The 14,882-nt window shown below is 47.3% G+C and overlaps 1 protein-coding gene across 1 annotated transcript in view; it reads right to left on the bottom strand.

Annotated features, from left to right (window-relative positions):
- The window catches only part of grip2b (glutamate receptor interacting protein 2b), a gene marked incomplete at both ends in the record, with an annotated part of 726,896 nt that overhangs the window by 198,137 nt on the left and 513,877 nt on the right, over positions 1-14,882 (bottom strand). The window lies entirely within an intron of this gene.

Here is a 14,882-nt window from a genome sequence, read left to right as displayed (position 1 = left end):
ATTATGTTTTTAGATCCTTTGATCTTTTTCCTCTGATCCCCGTTCTAAATCATCATCCGGGTCATTCTAGCCGTCCCTGGGTTGTTCAATGCTGATCGAATATCACCAGGTGGCAGTCTCATCTGTGTCTGAACTGGAATTGCATTGGCGTGGATACACAGTTACCTTTTTCTTTTTTTTGGTAGGGGCTCCTCCTCCTGCTTGAACAGAGATTCCCATTGATCGCCTTGAAATTCCGTTGCCTAAGCGTATTTTACCATCAAAACGTGTATAGACATATACACTGGTAATCGCGATGGCGATGCGATTACTTGGAATTATTCTTTTTGGAATACCTTCTGGCTAAGGTAAGGTATATTCTATGTCTATTTTACCGAACCTGGAACGTGTTTTTCTAACGATCACAGTTCTGTGTTTCACCGGATGTAAAACATGCTCGGCAAACACGATCACAGTTTTGAGTTAATTGTTCCCGATGAGCAGTTTGGCACCTTGCATGGTTGCCTCTGCCGTCGGTGTGTCAATGTGTGAGTGAATGTGTGAATGAAAGGGTAAAAATGTGAGTAACAAATTGTAAAGCGCTTTGGATAAAAGCGCTATATAAAAAAGCAGCCATTACCATCTAGACAGGGTACTAAAATTCTATTTCTTCTTAGTAGGCTGTGTTTTTATGTTTTTATGTTTTCCATCGAGGATCACCTTGGAAATAAGTGTTTTAATTAATGCTTTTAGGTGATATCTTCAGGAATACAAATTGGTCATGATAATATTGTTTTTATGATCCAAATAAAAATCAAATCAAATCAAATCACTCACACTTAGGCACTCTGCCCATCAACAACAATCATACTTCCATGTGCAACACTAACACTTGCAGACCACGCCGACACAGGGCACCTAGAGCTACCCATCTCAAGACCATGGTATGAAAGCTCCTGGTAGAAAACCATTACATTTGGTAAAACACATTTTATATTTGACTTGCATTCATGCTCATACAGTTATGTTAGATAAATGTTTAACTATTGCTTATTTGGTGATTTGAGAGGAGGAGAAAGAGAGAGAGAGCTCAGCCTTTCGCTCACTGCATTGAGAGTGTTTTTCCATTTGGCCCCATATTATGAACGATGCACAATGTTGTGCGTGTGTGTGCACATGTCATGCTGGAAAATCAGGGTCCCCAGCGCCAATCATCTCAACACCACGCTATGAAAGCCTATGCGCAGTACAACACTGGCTGCGGCTCCCTAGACTCAAATTTTTTCAGGGGGAGACAGGGGATCTTTACGGAGAGATAGCAGGTCAACAGTAGATGCCACATATATGTGATAGGCACCGACTTTAGGTCCTTTAGAGGTGAAAGTAATTATGTGTCATTAGTTGTTGATGAAGCAATCATTTGGCTGGATTCAGTCATCCCACGCACTGGCTGTCACACTGTTTCACCCCGTTAATGCACCCAGACAAAATAATGTACTGGAAATGTGGTCTCTTTATCATTTCCATAAACATAGCCTCTCGTACAAAATGAGTCTTTGGTGGTATAAGAAACTAGATTGATAGATGATATCTCTGTCTTTGGTGGTTAGCCTAAGCGATCTCTTCTAGGTTCACGCTTGCGGCCTATCTCTGCATGGCTTCCCCCTCCCCCTCCAGCCTCAAAGGAGGCTGGATCTCTCTGCTCGATGTCAGGCTGTCTCGCTGTCAAAAACTTGTCTGCCTCAAACCGGAAGAACTCACAGCTATAAGGTCTATGTCCTAGCAACGGCTGTTAGCCCCTAGCAATGCTGCTCTATCTCTTACTAAATGTTGACGTTCCCCCCCTAGATACTACTGCCCTCCTGGCTCTCTGAGGTTGGCTCATATCTCTCCATCTAGCCACCACTCTTTGCTGCACAGGCCCGGCTACGGAGACATGTTTGTCTCTAAAGTCTAATACACACATAGCCAGATCCGTTAAACTAATATCTATATAGATATTTACTTTACATACATGTTGTTATAACCATATGAAAACCAGTGATATCTTTGAAGTGTTTAGAGTGTAAAAGGGCTTAGAACATTATGATAAATGTATGATAGCCATTCATTCCTATTATGGTCAATTATGTCTCATATGTTGTTGCAGCAAGTTTTGTATTGATACCATTTTGGTTGCACAGATTTGGGCGAAAAAAGAAAATCAAAATACCACATTAACTCATTCAGTGCCAGCTATTAGCCTTGGCCTTGTAGCTAACGTGCCAGGTTTCCATTACATATTTGATTTGAATTGATTTTTATTTGTCTCGAACATAGAAACATAAAACAAGTTTAAAGAACAAAAAGGTAAATAGTCAAAGACTATTTCCATACAATAAGTGTTCGAGAAGGAACAGGGGGAAGTAAAACAACTTATCAAGCCCTGCCCCTTCCTTACAATGTTTGACATTATAATTAAAAAAAAATAATAATATAACAAATAATAAAAAATAAAATAAAAGTACAGTTTTTTATATATCCAAATGAGAAATAATAATAGGCAGTCACATTACTGCTCAAGCTCCTCTCTCTTATATGTGTCCATAAGTGCTTGTTTAAAGCTACCTTTATATGTATTGATATTTTTGCTTAATTTTATACTCGCATCCAGACCATTCCAGAGTCAAGTCAAGTCAAGTCAAGAGTTTTAATTGTCACGGCATACAGGTATACAATGAAATGCGGGTGGTCTTGCCCGCAACGATGTGCAATACAGTGGTACAACATATAATAGAATCAAAAAAAGAAAAAACAACATTGTGCAGTAAACAGGTAACAGGTAACATGGAGTGACATCTCGGTATCTGTACATAGTTATTTACAGAGCATATGGGACATGCTAGTTAGCTTTGGTAGTGCAATACACTGTTCCTGTTATTCTAATTTAAAGTGTCCTTTCCTTTTGGCCATACGTGTGCGTGTGTGCGACATGAGTGTGTGCCCGCTCATGTTAAAGTGTTAAGTGGCTGCTCGTGTGTGAGCGTGCACAGCGTGCATGTCCTGTGTGTGTTCATGTGTGCTTGTGTGTGGATAGTTCAATGTTCTGAGCACTCAATGTTCATTGTTCAGGGCTCTGATGGCCTGGGGGAAGAAGCTGAGCCTAAGCCGCTCTGTCCTAGTAGCTGGGGTTCGCAGGCGTCTGCCTGACCTCAGCAGCTGGAACAGGCTGTTGTTGGGGTGGTGAGGGACTTTCATTATCCTGCAGGCTCTGGATTTGCACCTCTTGTTGTATAGAACCTGCAGGGGGGGTAGTGCAATACCCGTGGTACGCTCGGCTGAGCGCACCACTCTCTGTAGGGCCTTTTTGTCCTGTGCCGTGCTGTTTCCATACCAGGCAGTGATGTTTCCGGTCAGGATGCTCTCTACAGCTCCTGAGTAGAAGGACTGGAGTATCTTCCCCGATACTCTGAACTTCCTTAACTGTCTCAGGTGGTAGAGGCACTGTTTCGCCTTCTTTACTACTGTGTCTATGTGTGTTGACCATGTCAGGTCCTCTGAGATGTGGACCCCCAGGTACTTAAAGCTGCTCACCCTGTCCACGGTAGCCCCGTTAATCATCAGTGGTGTGTGCGTCTCCTGCTGTCCTCTCCTATAATCCACGATCAGCTCCTTGGTTTTACCAATGTTCAGGAGCAGGCTGTTGTCCTGGCACCAGCGTTCCAGTACCTCAACCTCCTCCCGGTAGGCCTTCTCGTCGTTGTCCGAGTGATACCCCACAAACTTGTACATACCGTAGGTTGCTTTAAAGCTAATGTCCCTCTAAAATTATAAACACTATGTTTGGAGAGCTATATCTATATTCTATATTATAGCTATGGGGACAATACTATGGTCATTTGACAGTGACTTTCTTCCGTCCCAGATGCAAAAAATAGCAAATTTTTTCATGAATACGTTTGCGCGTTATCCTGTGGTGAATATAAGCATAATTTCAGAGTAATCCGGGATAATTCCTGGGAAGCGAGTTATATTTCCAAATCAAATGTATATAATAGGTATTATGTTTCCTCATGAATGCATGAAAGGCGGGGGGGGGGGGGGGGGGTAATTTTTGTATGCTTTGATGGCCAGTAACGGCATTCGTGTTGAACACTACAGAAGCCGATCAGCTGGATCAACATCAAAACATTGTTGGATCAAGCTGAAATTGATGTCAGATAGTCCTTACCTGTGGTCGGGGGTATTCCAAAAAGAATATTCCAATTGTCTGATCGCGATTTCCAGTATTGGTGTCCATCTGGTCCTGGACATAATTAGGCTCTGTCTAAATATAGCACCTGGAGACATTTAAGTGTAACACAGAGTTAGATATAAGGCTTCAAAGGGTGGGCGACACCGCCATCTGGCAGGATGCGGCCGGTATTGCACTTTGGCGATCTCAATATCTTTTCCTATGGCAACACCGAGGTCAGTGGATGAATAATGAATAAAAATATAAAAGAAAAGAAAAAATGACCAACACCCGATGTTGTGAAGGATCAGATTAAACCGAATATATATATTTATTTATGGATATATATTTAATAGTATTTGTATATCGTTTGATATCCCCTGTATATTCCTTGTACAATATGCACTGAATATCCCTTTAGTCTACTAACAGCCCATAATAGTTTCATTCTACCATTGGACGAGAACCTGGCTGGTACTATTTGTTCACAGCGCATATATATATATGGCGCAAGTAAAGTAGAACTTTCCCTTTAGTCCATTAGTTCTTTACCCTCCAACCTAGTAACAGACGCGAAGCCTCACCCACGACGCACGTGTGGTGTAGTAAGGCCTACTTGGCCTCAGAATAGGCATTGAGATATCGTGTGGATTAATAGTTGAATTGTCATAGTTTGGCACTATACCGTCGAGTTGGACGTATTTCTATTAAGCTAATAATAGTATATTATGTATGGTGCATCGTTCGGTTAGAGTTATAAAGTGAGCAGTACCCCCATCGTTCCTGACGTTATCTGGAGTCTTAACCAGGCTGGGCAGACCACGTGTGGTGCTTGCATCCGAGGAGCTCCGGGCCAGGACGAGTGGACCTGTACATTGGATTACTTTACCCGGACGACGGCGAGCCTTCCACGGCTTGGATTATCTACATGCTTTGGGTGCTTTGATTATTCCATGGATAACGGCCAACACTGCTGAGTGTTGGAACTACCCCCCGGAGAGGAGTCCAGGTGAGACGGCGCTCTACCCCGAGTGAGGTCGCCTCACGTCTCTTCATCTGTGGACCGGCAGCTACCGTCCACCAGAGGGTCCAGCTGTATTCATCTGCGGACCGAGGTTCTGTGGGCATCGTGTTCAGGACTCTGAATTCTCCCAAGAAATCGTCGGCCAGATGGGATACCGCCAGCGGCTCTTCTAACCCCCCCCTACTGTCTTACAACCAGCGGGACCCCCCCCCCCCCCCCCTTAGTGTATCCAGCTATAATCATTTAAGTACCATCGCTATAGTTCCCTAACGAACCAGGTTGTATACTTACTCCCTGCGTAACCAGAGATTGGACATTCAATGTTGATTTACCTACGAATACTCATTTGCCATACAAGTGCATTTCAAATCATAAATGTCATTAAGTGAACGTTGTATATACCCTTTGCTATATAAAATATTCGATTTATACATTTGTGTGGACTTCGTTTCATCAGGTGGGAAAGTGTTCATCATATCTATATCATGTACTGGATGGCCAGAAGTTAAAGTACAAGAGGTAGTGGTTTAATAATACCATACTTATCAATACAGTCAGGGAATTGTACCCCTCAGTTACAATTGGTCCTTCGAGCCGGAGGGTAACTAGTGTAATATTAATATAGTGTTATTAATATTGAAATGGCCTATGATGAACACTCCACGAAACGGTCCTCCTAACGTAGAACGCCCGCAGCGCAGACGACAGCCACCTCAGTACTTAGAGGATTACGCTGTCAGTCAACTACCTAGCCTTCGACAAACGGTAAACGCGGTAAAAGTAGAAAGTAAAATTATGTCTGACCTTAACGACCAGGTTTCCCCGACCACAGAGGCCCTAGTAGGTTCTAATGTAACTGACCAAGCTCACGGTGGGGACCAGGAGGGAGCTGACATGCCTTTACCCCCCGCCAATACCGAAGAAGTAGTCCCCGACCAGCCCCGGGAGGAAGACAACCCTACAGAGAGAGAACTCTGCACGGAAGAAGAGGAGGAGAGCGCCGAGGAAATAGAGCTCCAGGACTCCCCAACGAGTACACCCAGGAGCGGCTCACACAGGAGCGGCTCACCTCCACAACCGTCTTCCCCCAGCGAAGCGGAGAGGATGCTACAACAGGCGTTCCTCGTCAGCCTGACAGCCTCTACCGAACGCGATCGACTTCAGGGTGAACGCGATCGACTTCAGGGTGAACGCGATCGACTCCAGACACAGCAACGGAGCGAAGAAGAGCGCATACGCCTGGAGATGAGACGCCTTCAGACGGAAGAGAATATGGCAAGAGATCGGGCCGACGCCCAGCGCGCCGCTGCCGGTGCCCAAAGAGAAGCAGATCTCACCAAGCGCGAAGTCGAGCGCGACAAGTTACAAGCGCAGCTAATGGAGCAGCTGATCCTCAAGGCAACACCCTCTCCCTCCGCCAGGGGTTCAAGGAACTCGTCGAGACAACAGTCAAGGGCAGCGTCTCCTAACCGAGCAAGCGACCCTGAACTTGACCAACAGACCAAGCCTATACCCCCCGCAGACCCCCTTCCCAGACCGGTCCAAGCGAGACCCAGCTACAAGGAAGGAGCGGCATACACTGCGGAGAAGCTAAATAAACGACTACAGGATCTAGAGGACCTGATAGAAGAGGAAGAGGGAGAGGAGGAGAACCAAGCCCGACGACAGCACAGTACTCCACCGGACCAGGAGGTCCAGTACAGCCCAGGCTATACCCCCGCGGCGCTGCGCTACAGACCCCCGACTCTATTCACGGGTGAGCACGACGCACGACCAGCCCCGAGGAATAGCACCTGGACCAGCGGGCCATGGTACCCTGTCGGTACCAGCCCACCGAGAGGCGCAAGAGGAGACTCGCCTAGGAGGTCTCTCCCCCAACGCTCGCCGATGTATCAGCCATCCACGGCGTCATACATTGCCACACCGTCGTTTCCAGACTTCACCTATGAGAATCGAGCACAGTACACGGAGCTCCGGATGTGCTTAGAGACAATGATGGTGGATGTCGCTGATGAACGTCACAAGTATGCAATATTACTGAAGCACCTGAAAGTACCGCGAGCGCACAATATAGCGCTAGCCTATGCCACCTCTACGACCCCATACACCGCGGCCCTAGCAGCGCTGGACCAGAGATATGGACGTATATGGGATTACGTAATCCAAGAGATAAGGCATATTGATCGCCTACCCCCAGCAACAGACAATCGCTCATTAGACGACCTGTCAATCAAAGTGCAGTCCCTGGTAGGGATGCTGGGAGCGCAACGGGAAAAGGGCATGCATGAGCTATACGCCAACTCTAACGTCGAGAGGATTTTGGAGAAGCTGCCACCCGCAAGACAAGAGCGTTTTAGGCGGCAGAGAGACTACCGGGATCCTAACGGCCCCGAACCATCCCTCCTTGATCTAGCCGACTTCCTGGCGAGAGAAGTCAGCAGCTTACGACTGGATACGTTCGGGCGGAGCACGCCAAGCTCCAGAGAGGGACCCAGGAGAATAAATGATGGAAGAAGATCGGTGACTGTCATGCACCAATCAGAGTCAGTACCGAGCAGTAAGAGCCACAGCACCCCCTCGAGAAAAGAGAAGTGGAAGATGGTGTGCCCCTACTGTGAGAAAGAACACTGGCTGTCACAATGTGACCTGTTCACAAAGATGAATGCAGAAGAAGTGAGTCAATGGATAAAGTCCAACAGGCGCTGTTACCGATGTGCGCGCAGTCACATGGCAGCCGAATGCCCCCTAAAGAAAAGGTGCAGTCGGTGTGACGGAGCCCATCTAGATATACTACACGACAGTAACAGAAGAAGGCCTACACCTGCACCATCGAGCGGCACCAAGGCAAGTGTCATGTACATTGACCCCGCCAGCAGCAGCGGCGCCCAAGTGCTCTTAAAGGTAGTCCGTGTGACATTGAGCTACCAAGATAAAGTCATGGACACTTACGCCGTCCTTGATGACGGGTCAGAGAAGACCCTTCTGCCCGCGTCTGCTGCGGCCCAGCTGGGACTGCGGGGGAGCGAGAACCAAATGACGATTCGGACAATAAGAAGAGATTTAAAGACGATAAAGGGCGAGAATGTCTCCTTCACTATCGCAGCAAGCGGGCAGCCAGAGCGACGGTATAGGATTACAAATGCTTTCACCAGCCAAGAAATAGGACTATCGCAGTACACCTACCCCATCGCCAAGCTGATGGATAAATATGTGCACCTGCGTCAACTACCTATCCCGCTCATAGACGGCGCCACCCCGACCCTGCTGATAGGCTCCGACCATGCAGAACTCATAGTCCCGATTGACCGGGTCCATACAGGACCCCGAGGCTGTCCTGCAGCAGTCGAGACCCGCCTAGGGTGGACACTACAAGGCCCCCTCGCTAAATCTCTCAACCGAACAGCAGCCACTAGCTGCCTCCACTCCAGAACGACAGAAGAAGACACCACTCTCCTGCAGCATGTCGAGAGGCTATGGACACTAGAGACAATACCCTTTAAGAACGAAAAGAAAGATATTCGTTCTAAAGAAGACATTTACGCCATCAACCTACTCGAGCAAGGGACAAAGAGAGTCACAGTCGGCGGAGTGATGAGATACGCAACTCCACTCCTGAGGCGAGAGGGAATGCCCACCTTTCACGCAAAGAAAGACGCCACGGAGTGCTATCTATTGAACACAGAGCGGCGCCTAGCCAAAGACCCCGCTCAAGAGAGTGTGTACCGCGCTGAGATTGAGAAGCTAATCACAGCGGGACACGTGACAAAGATTGACATTAAAGAGGCCGATCAGACGACCGAATCATGGTACGTGCCGCATCACAAGGTCCACCACAACGGCAAGGATCGCATTGTGTTTAACTGCAGCTACCAGATCGGATCCCAAAATCTGAATAAAGAGCTCTTGCCCGGCCCCACACTCGGCCCCTCCCTACTAGGCGTGCTACTGCGCTTCCGCCAGGACAAGGTGGCTATCAGCGGGGATATCAAAGGGATGTTCCTGCAGGTGAGACTAGTGGAGGAGGACAAGCCCCTGCTGCGGTTCCTATGGAGAGAGAGGATCGGAGATGAGAACCCAGCCATCTACCAGTGGGAAGTACTCCCCTTCGGAACCACATGCAGCCCGTGCTGTGCTACATTTGCACTACAGAAACACGTCGCAGAGGACCCAGCAGCAGATGAAGAGGTCCGACACAGTGTGAAGAACAGTTTCTACGTGGACAACTGTTTACAAAGCGTTTCGACTCAAGAAGAGGCCGAGGCTCTCCTAATCAAGCTACGCGCCTCCCTGATCAAAGGCGGCTTTGATCTCAGGCAGTGGGCCAGCAGTGACCCGCACGTATTGCGCAGCCTCTCCCCCGCGGACAAGGCTGCCAGCAGCGAGACCTGGATGGCGACCATCCCAGGAGAAGCCCAAGAAATGACACTAGGACTAGTCTGGCGCTTTAAAACAGACTCGCTCCACTATAGACACAAACCCCTGACTCCAGAGCAGGGAAGGTCGACGGCGACACCGACCACCAGACGGAGTGTGTACAGAACACTCGCCAGACAATATGACCCGTTGGGATGTATTCTACCTTACACCACCAGGGCAAAGATGATTGTACGAGCACTATGGGACAAGGACCAGGGCTGGGACGACCCAATACCCGCACACCTTGCCTCCACATGGAGAGAGTGGGAGACGGAACTCCGCTCACTCCCAGGCGTCAATATACGCCGCAGCTACTTCCCATCCACAGTGAGGCCAGAGACATGCAAGATTGATCTACACGTCTTCAGCGACGCCTCCGAAGTAGCCTATGGATCGGTGGCCTACTTGCGTGCCCAAGAGAAGGAAGGAAAGATACACACTGCTTTCATCCTGGCTCGCTCAAGAATAGCCCCACGAAAGCAACAATCTATCCCGCGTCTAGAGCTCTGCGCAGCCCTAGCAGGAGCGCATCTAGCCACGTTAATCCAACGTGAACTCACCATTCCGGTGCACAGAACAATCTTGTGGTCAGATTCCACGACAGTACTCACATGGATCAAGTCTGATTCATGCAGATACAAAGTCTTCGTGGGAGTCAGAGTCACCGAGATTCAAGAGCTAACAGAAGCAGCGAGCTGGCGGTATGTGGACACCAAACACAACCCAGCTGACGTCATCACCCGGGGAATGTCCCTGGATGACCTCACCCGTCGCAACATCTACAGTGACGGACCAGAATTCCTCAAGCTCCCGGAAGAAGAGTGGCCTACGCCCACCCCACGGGAAGCAAGTAAAGAGGAGGCTGAGAACAAGAAACCTATGTTCTGTGGACTGAGCACAGTCGCCTCCACAGACCCCAACATAGATGACTGCATTACCCTACAGAGTGCGCAACTAAAGACATTCCTGTGGCACCACCCAGAGAGTCAGTCCACCACTGACATTTCAGCAGCTGACTACGAAGAAGCAGAACTTCTTCTACTACAACGAGCCCAGAGAGACTCGTTCCCCGATGAGCTAGACTGTCTACAGGGAGGAAAGCCCGTCCCATCAGACAGCAGACTGCTCCACCTGGCACCCGAGAGTGACGCCCATAATCTCATCAGAGTGGGTGGTCGCCTGCGGAGAGCCCCCGATCTACCGGATGACATTAAGTACCCGATAGTCTTGAACAGCCGACACAAGGTCACAGAGCTGATCATAAAGAAATACGACGAGGATGTACACCACGCAGGAGCAGAGAGAGTCTTCGCGGAGATCAGACGTCGCTATTGGATACTTCAAGGAAGAGAAGCGGTGCGACGCTTCCAGCGAACCTGTCTAGACTGCCGAAAGTGGCGCGCGCAGCCCAGCATACCACGGATGGCTGACCTACCCCCCTGTCGCCTCCGACTCGGCGACAAGCCATTCCACTCCACAGGCATGGACTGTTTTGGCCCGTTGTATATAAAGAGAGGAAGAGGAACCGAGAAGCGGTGGGGTATTGTATTCAAATGCATGACCACCAGAGCGATCCATATCGAACTCCTTCCGACCATGAGCACAGACTCATTCCTTATGGCCTTCCAAAGATTCACATCACGGAAAGGAAAACCGTCTACATTGTTGTCTGATCACGGGACAAACTTCAAAGGCGGAGAAAGAGAGCTGAGAGAGAGCTTCCAAGCTATGGGCCCAGAACTTAAGACCCACCTCGCTCCATCCCAGATTGACTTCCAGTTTAATCCCCCGAACGCACCCCACTTCGGTGGAACCTGGGAACGAGAAGTACGTTCCATAAAGACAGCCCTGTACGCCGTGCTTGGGGCCCAGACTGTGGCGGAAGAAGTCCTAATGACAGTCCTCACGGAGATCGAGGGAGTATTGAACTCCAAGCCTCTCGGTTACGTCTCAAGTGATGTAGCAGATGTCGACCCAGTCACCCCCAACACACTCTTAATGGGGCGGCTGGACCCCGCGCTACCCCAGACAATGTACAGGCCTGAAGAAGCGAACGGCCGAAGAATGTGGAGGTACAGTCAAGTACTAGCTGACAAGTTTTGGAGCAGCTTCCTACTCCACTACCTACCGTCTCTACAGACCCGCCAGAAGTGGGTAAAAGAGAGAGACAATTTGACAGAAGGAACAGTCGTCATGATTATCGACCAGTCACTACCCAGAGCTATGTGGCCGGCTGGCCGCGTAAGCAAAGTGATCACCGGTGCCGATGGCAAGGTCCGAGCAGCTGAAGTACTCGTCCAAGGGCGAACTTACACACGACCCGTGGCGAGGCTAATAGAACTGCCCAGACTCCCAGACACTATCGATGATGACCATGACCCCATGACTTTGTGAGTTGACTGACCCTTACAGCGGACCTTGAGTGGTAGACAGTGCGGTTAATCTGTCTCTGCTTAGCTAATTAGGTGGGACTAAGGAGGGGGCGGCTGTTGTGAAGGATCAGATTAAACCGAATATATATATTTATTTATGGATATATATTTAATAGTATTTGTATATCGTTTGATATCCCCTGTATATTCCTTGTACAATATGCACTGAATATCCCTTTAGTCTACTAACAGCCCATAATAGTTTCATTCTACCATTGGACGAGAACCTGGCGCCAGCAGCCATACCCCCTAGGTTCAAGTTCAATCGTGCCGACCAACATGTCGTGGCAAGCCCGGTTCCGCGTAGGAATACGTCTGGCGAAATACGAATGGTACTATTTGTTCACAGCGCATATATATATGGCGCAAGTAAAGTAGAACTTTCCCTTTAGTCCATTAGTTCTTTACCCTCCAACCTAGTAACAGACGCGAAGCCTCACCCACGACGCACGTGTGGTGTAGTAAGGCCTACTTGGCCTCAGAATAGACATTGAGATATCGTGTGGATTAATAGTTGAATTGTCATAGTTTGGCACTATACCGTCGAGTTGGACGTATTTCTATTAAGCTAATAATAGTCTATTATGTATGGTGCATCGTTCGGTTAGAGTTATAAAGTGAGCAGTACCCCCATCGTTCCTGACGTTATCTGGAGTCTTAACCAGGCTGGGCAGACCACGTGTGGTGCTTGCATCCGAGGAGCTCCGGGCCAGGACGAGTGGACCTGTACATTGGATTACTTTACCCGGACGACGGCGAGCCTTCCACGGCTTGGATTATCTACATGCTTTGGGTGCTTTGATTATTCCATGGATAACGGCCAACACTGCTGAGTGTTGGAACTACCCCCCGGAGAGGAGTCCAGGTGAGACGGCGCTCTACCCCGAGTGAGGTCGCCTCACGTCTCTTCATCTGTGGACCGGCAGCTACCGTCCACCAGAGGGTCCAGCTGTATTCATCTGCGGACCGAGGTTCTGTGGGCATCGTGTTCAGGACTCTGAATTCTCCCAAGAAATCGTCGGCCAGATGGGATACCGCCAGCGGCTCTTCTAACCCCCCCCTACTGTCTTACAACCAGCGGGACCCCCCCCTCCCCTTAGTGTATCCAGCTATAATCATTTAAGTACCATCGCTATAGTTCCCTAAGTTGTATACTTACTCCCTGCGTAACCAGAGATTGGACATTCAATGTTGATTTACCTACGAATACTCATTTGCCATACAAGTGCATTTCAAATCATAAATGTCATTAAGTGAACGTTGTATATACCCTTTGCTATATAAAATATTCGATTTATACATTTGTGTGGACTTCGTTTCATCAGGTGGGAAAGTGTTCATCATATCTATATCATGTACTGGATGGCCAGAAGTTAAAGTACAAGAGGTAGTGGTTTAATAATACCATACTTATCAATACAGTCAGGGAATTGTACCCCTCAGTTACACCCGAGATATCTTGCGTCTGGCGTCCAACGCATGGCGGGTTAACCCGAGATATCTCGGGTCTGGCAATTAAAGAGTTAAGACACCAATACCTTGAGGAACACCATATAAAAACTCATGCTGTGATTTAGTATTAGCATATTCTTGGTATCTAGGGACATCTATGGACCTCATTTAATGTATTCCCAGTGTCAGAAATATTGTGTCTATTACTAGGCTTGCTTAAATTGTGATGAAACAAAGGAGAATATGAATTATGATTTTTATTTGCATTTTTGACAGTGAATAACACCATGCTAATAATGACCAGACATGAAGAACTGCCACTGATCTCGTTGAGTACCTTCTTGAGATCATGTGTACAAAAAATCTAAGGAAATGAATAAAGGGAAGATGATTAAACAGAAGGTTCTGTAAATACAGTACTGAATTATCCCATCCGGACCAATGCATTTTGAAATATTATTATAGAATATAGAATAGCAGGCTTATAAATTACCTTATTATAGCCAATTCGCACATTTATATATATACATATATTATCTTTCAAATGGCTGAGTTCAATTTGGATTTAGTATCACCAGGCGTGCATAAGAACAGATATTGAAATCTACTGTAATCTACTGTACTTTTTTTATTTTGATCAGGGTGCAACCGTTTTGAAACAAATTTCAGATCTAATTGTTGCTGCATGCTAACAATAGGGAAGAGAAACTAACTGTGTTTCAATATTTGTCAAAAAACTTTACCTTTTGTGGTAGAATTATCCCGAATAATAAGTGTTATTGGAATAATTCATACAGAACTCTGAACCTTGAACCCCATATAACTTTACAGGAAGTGTAGTTTTGAAAATTCCAACGCAGATCCATAGCTCTGGATCTCCCCTACAAAATGGCAGCAAAAAAAACTACAATTCCCATAATTCAAGGTTTTACAAAATGGTCGCCTCTCATGGATTATACAGACATTTCGAAGAGGAAAATCTATCTAATACACACTTTAACCTATTCCTACACTAACGTATTGATGATAATATACATTCTAAATGCTGTTGTGACATGGTTATGATGTTTATACTTGAATACGTTTGAAATAAAAATCGCTACTTTTATAGAACAGTCTGGAAAATATTGATTTATGACCAGATGTCATTTGCGGTCCGCCGACGGGCTGCGCGGGGGGAAGGGGTTAATCAGATTAAATATTTGAATCGATTGACAGCACTAATAATAATATTTCAAATTACATGGGCCGGATGGCAGAATTCAGTACAGTACTTCAGTAGTTTTCTTTCGTTTTCTTGTTCGCCCAATAACGTTAACCAAATGAAACCAATGGAAAGAAACACACACGCGTCGCCGACACACAC

Source organism: Notolepis coatsorum, assembly GCF_963971535.1.
Source record: "Notolepis coatsorum genome assembly, chromosome: 6".
Classification (NCBI taxonomy): Eukaryota; Metazoa; Chordata; class Actinopteri; order Aulopiformes; family Paralepididae; genus Notolepis; species Notolepis coatsorum.
This window is presented reverse-complemented; position numbering and strand designations above follow the sequence as displayed.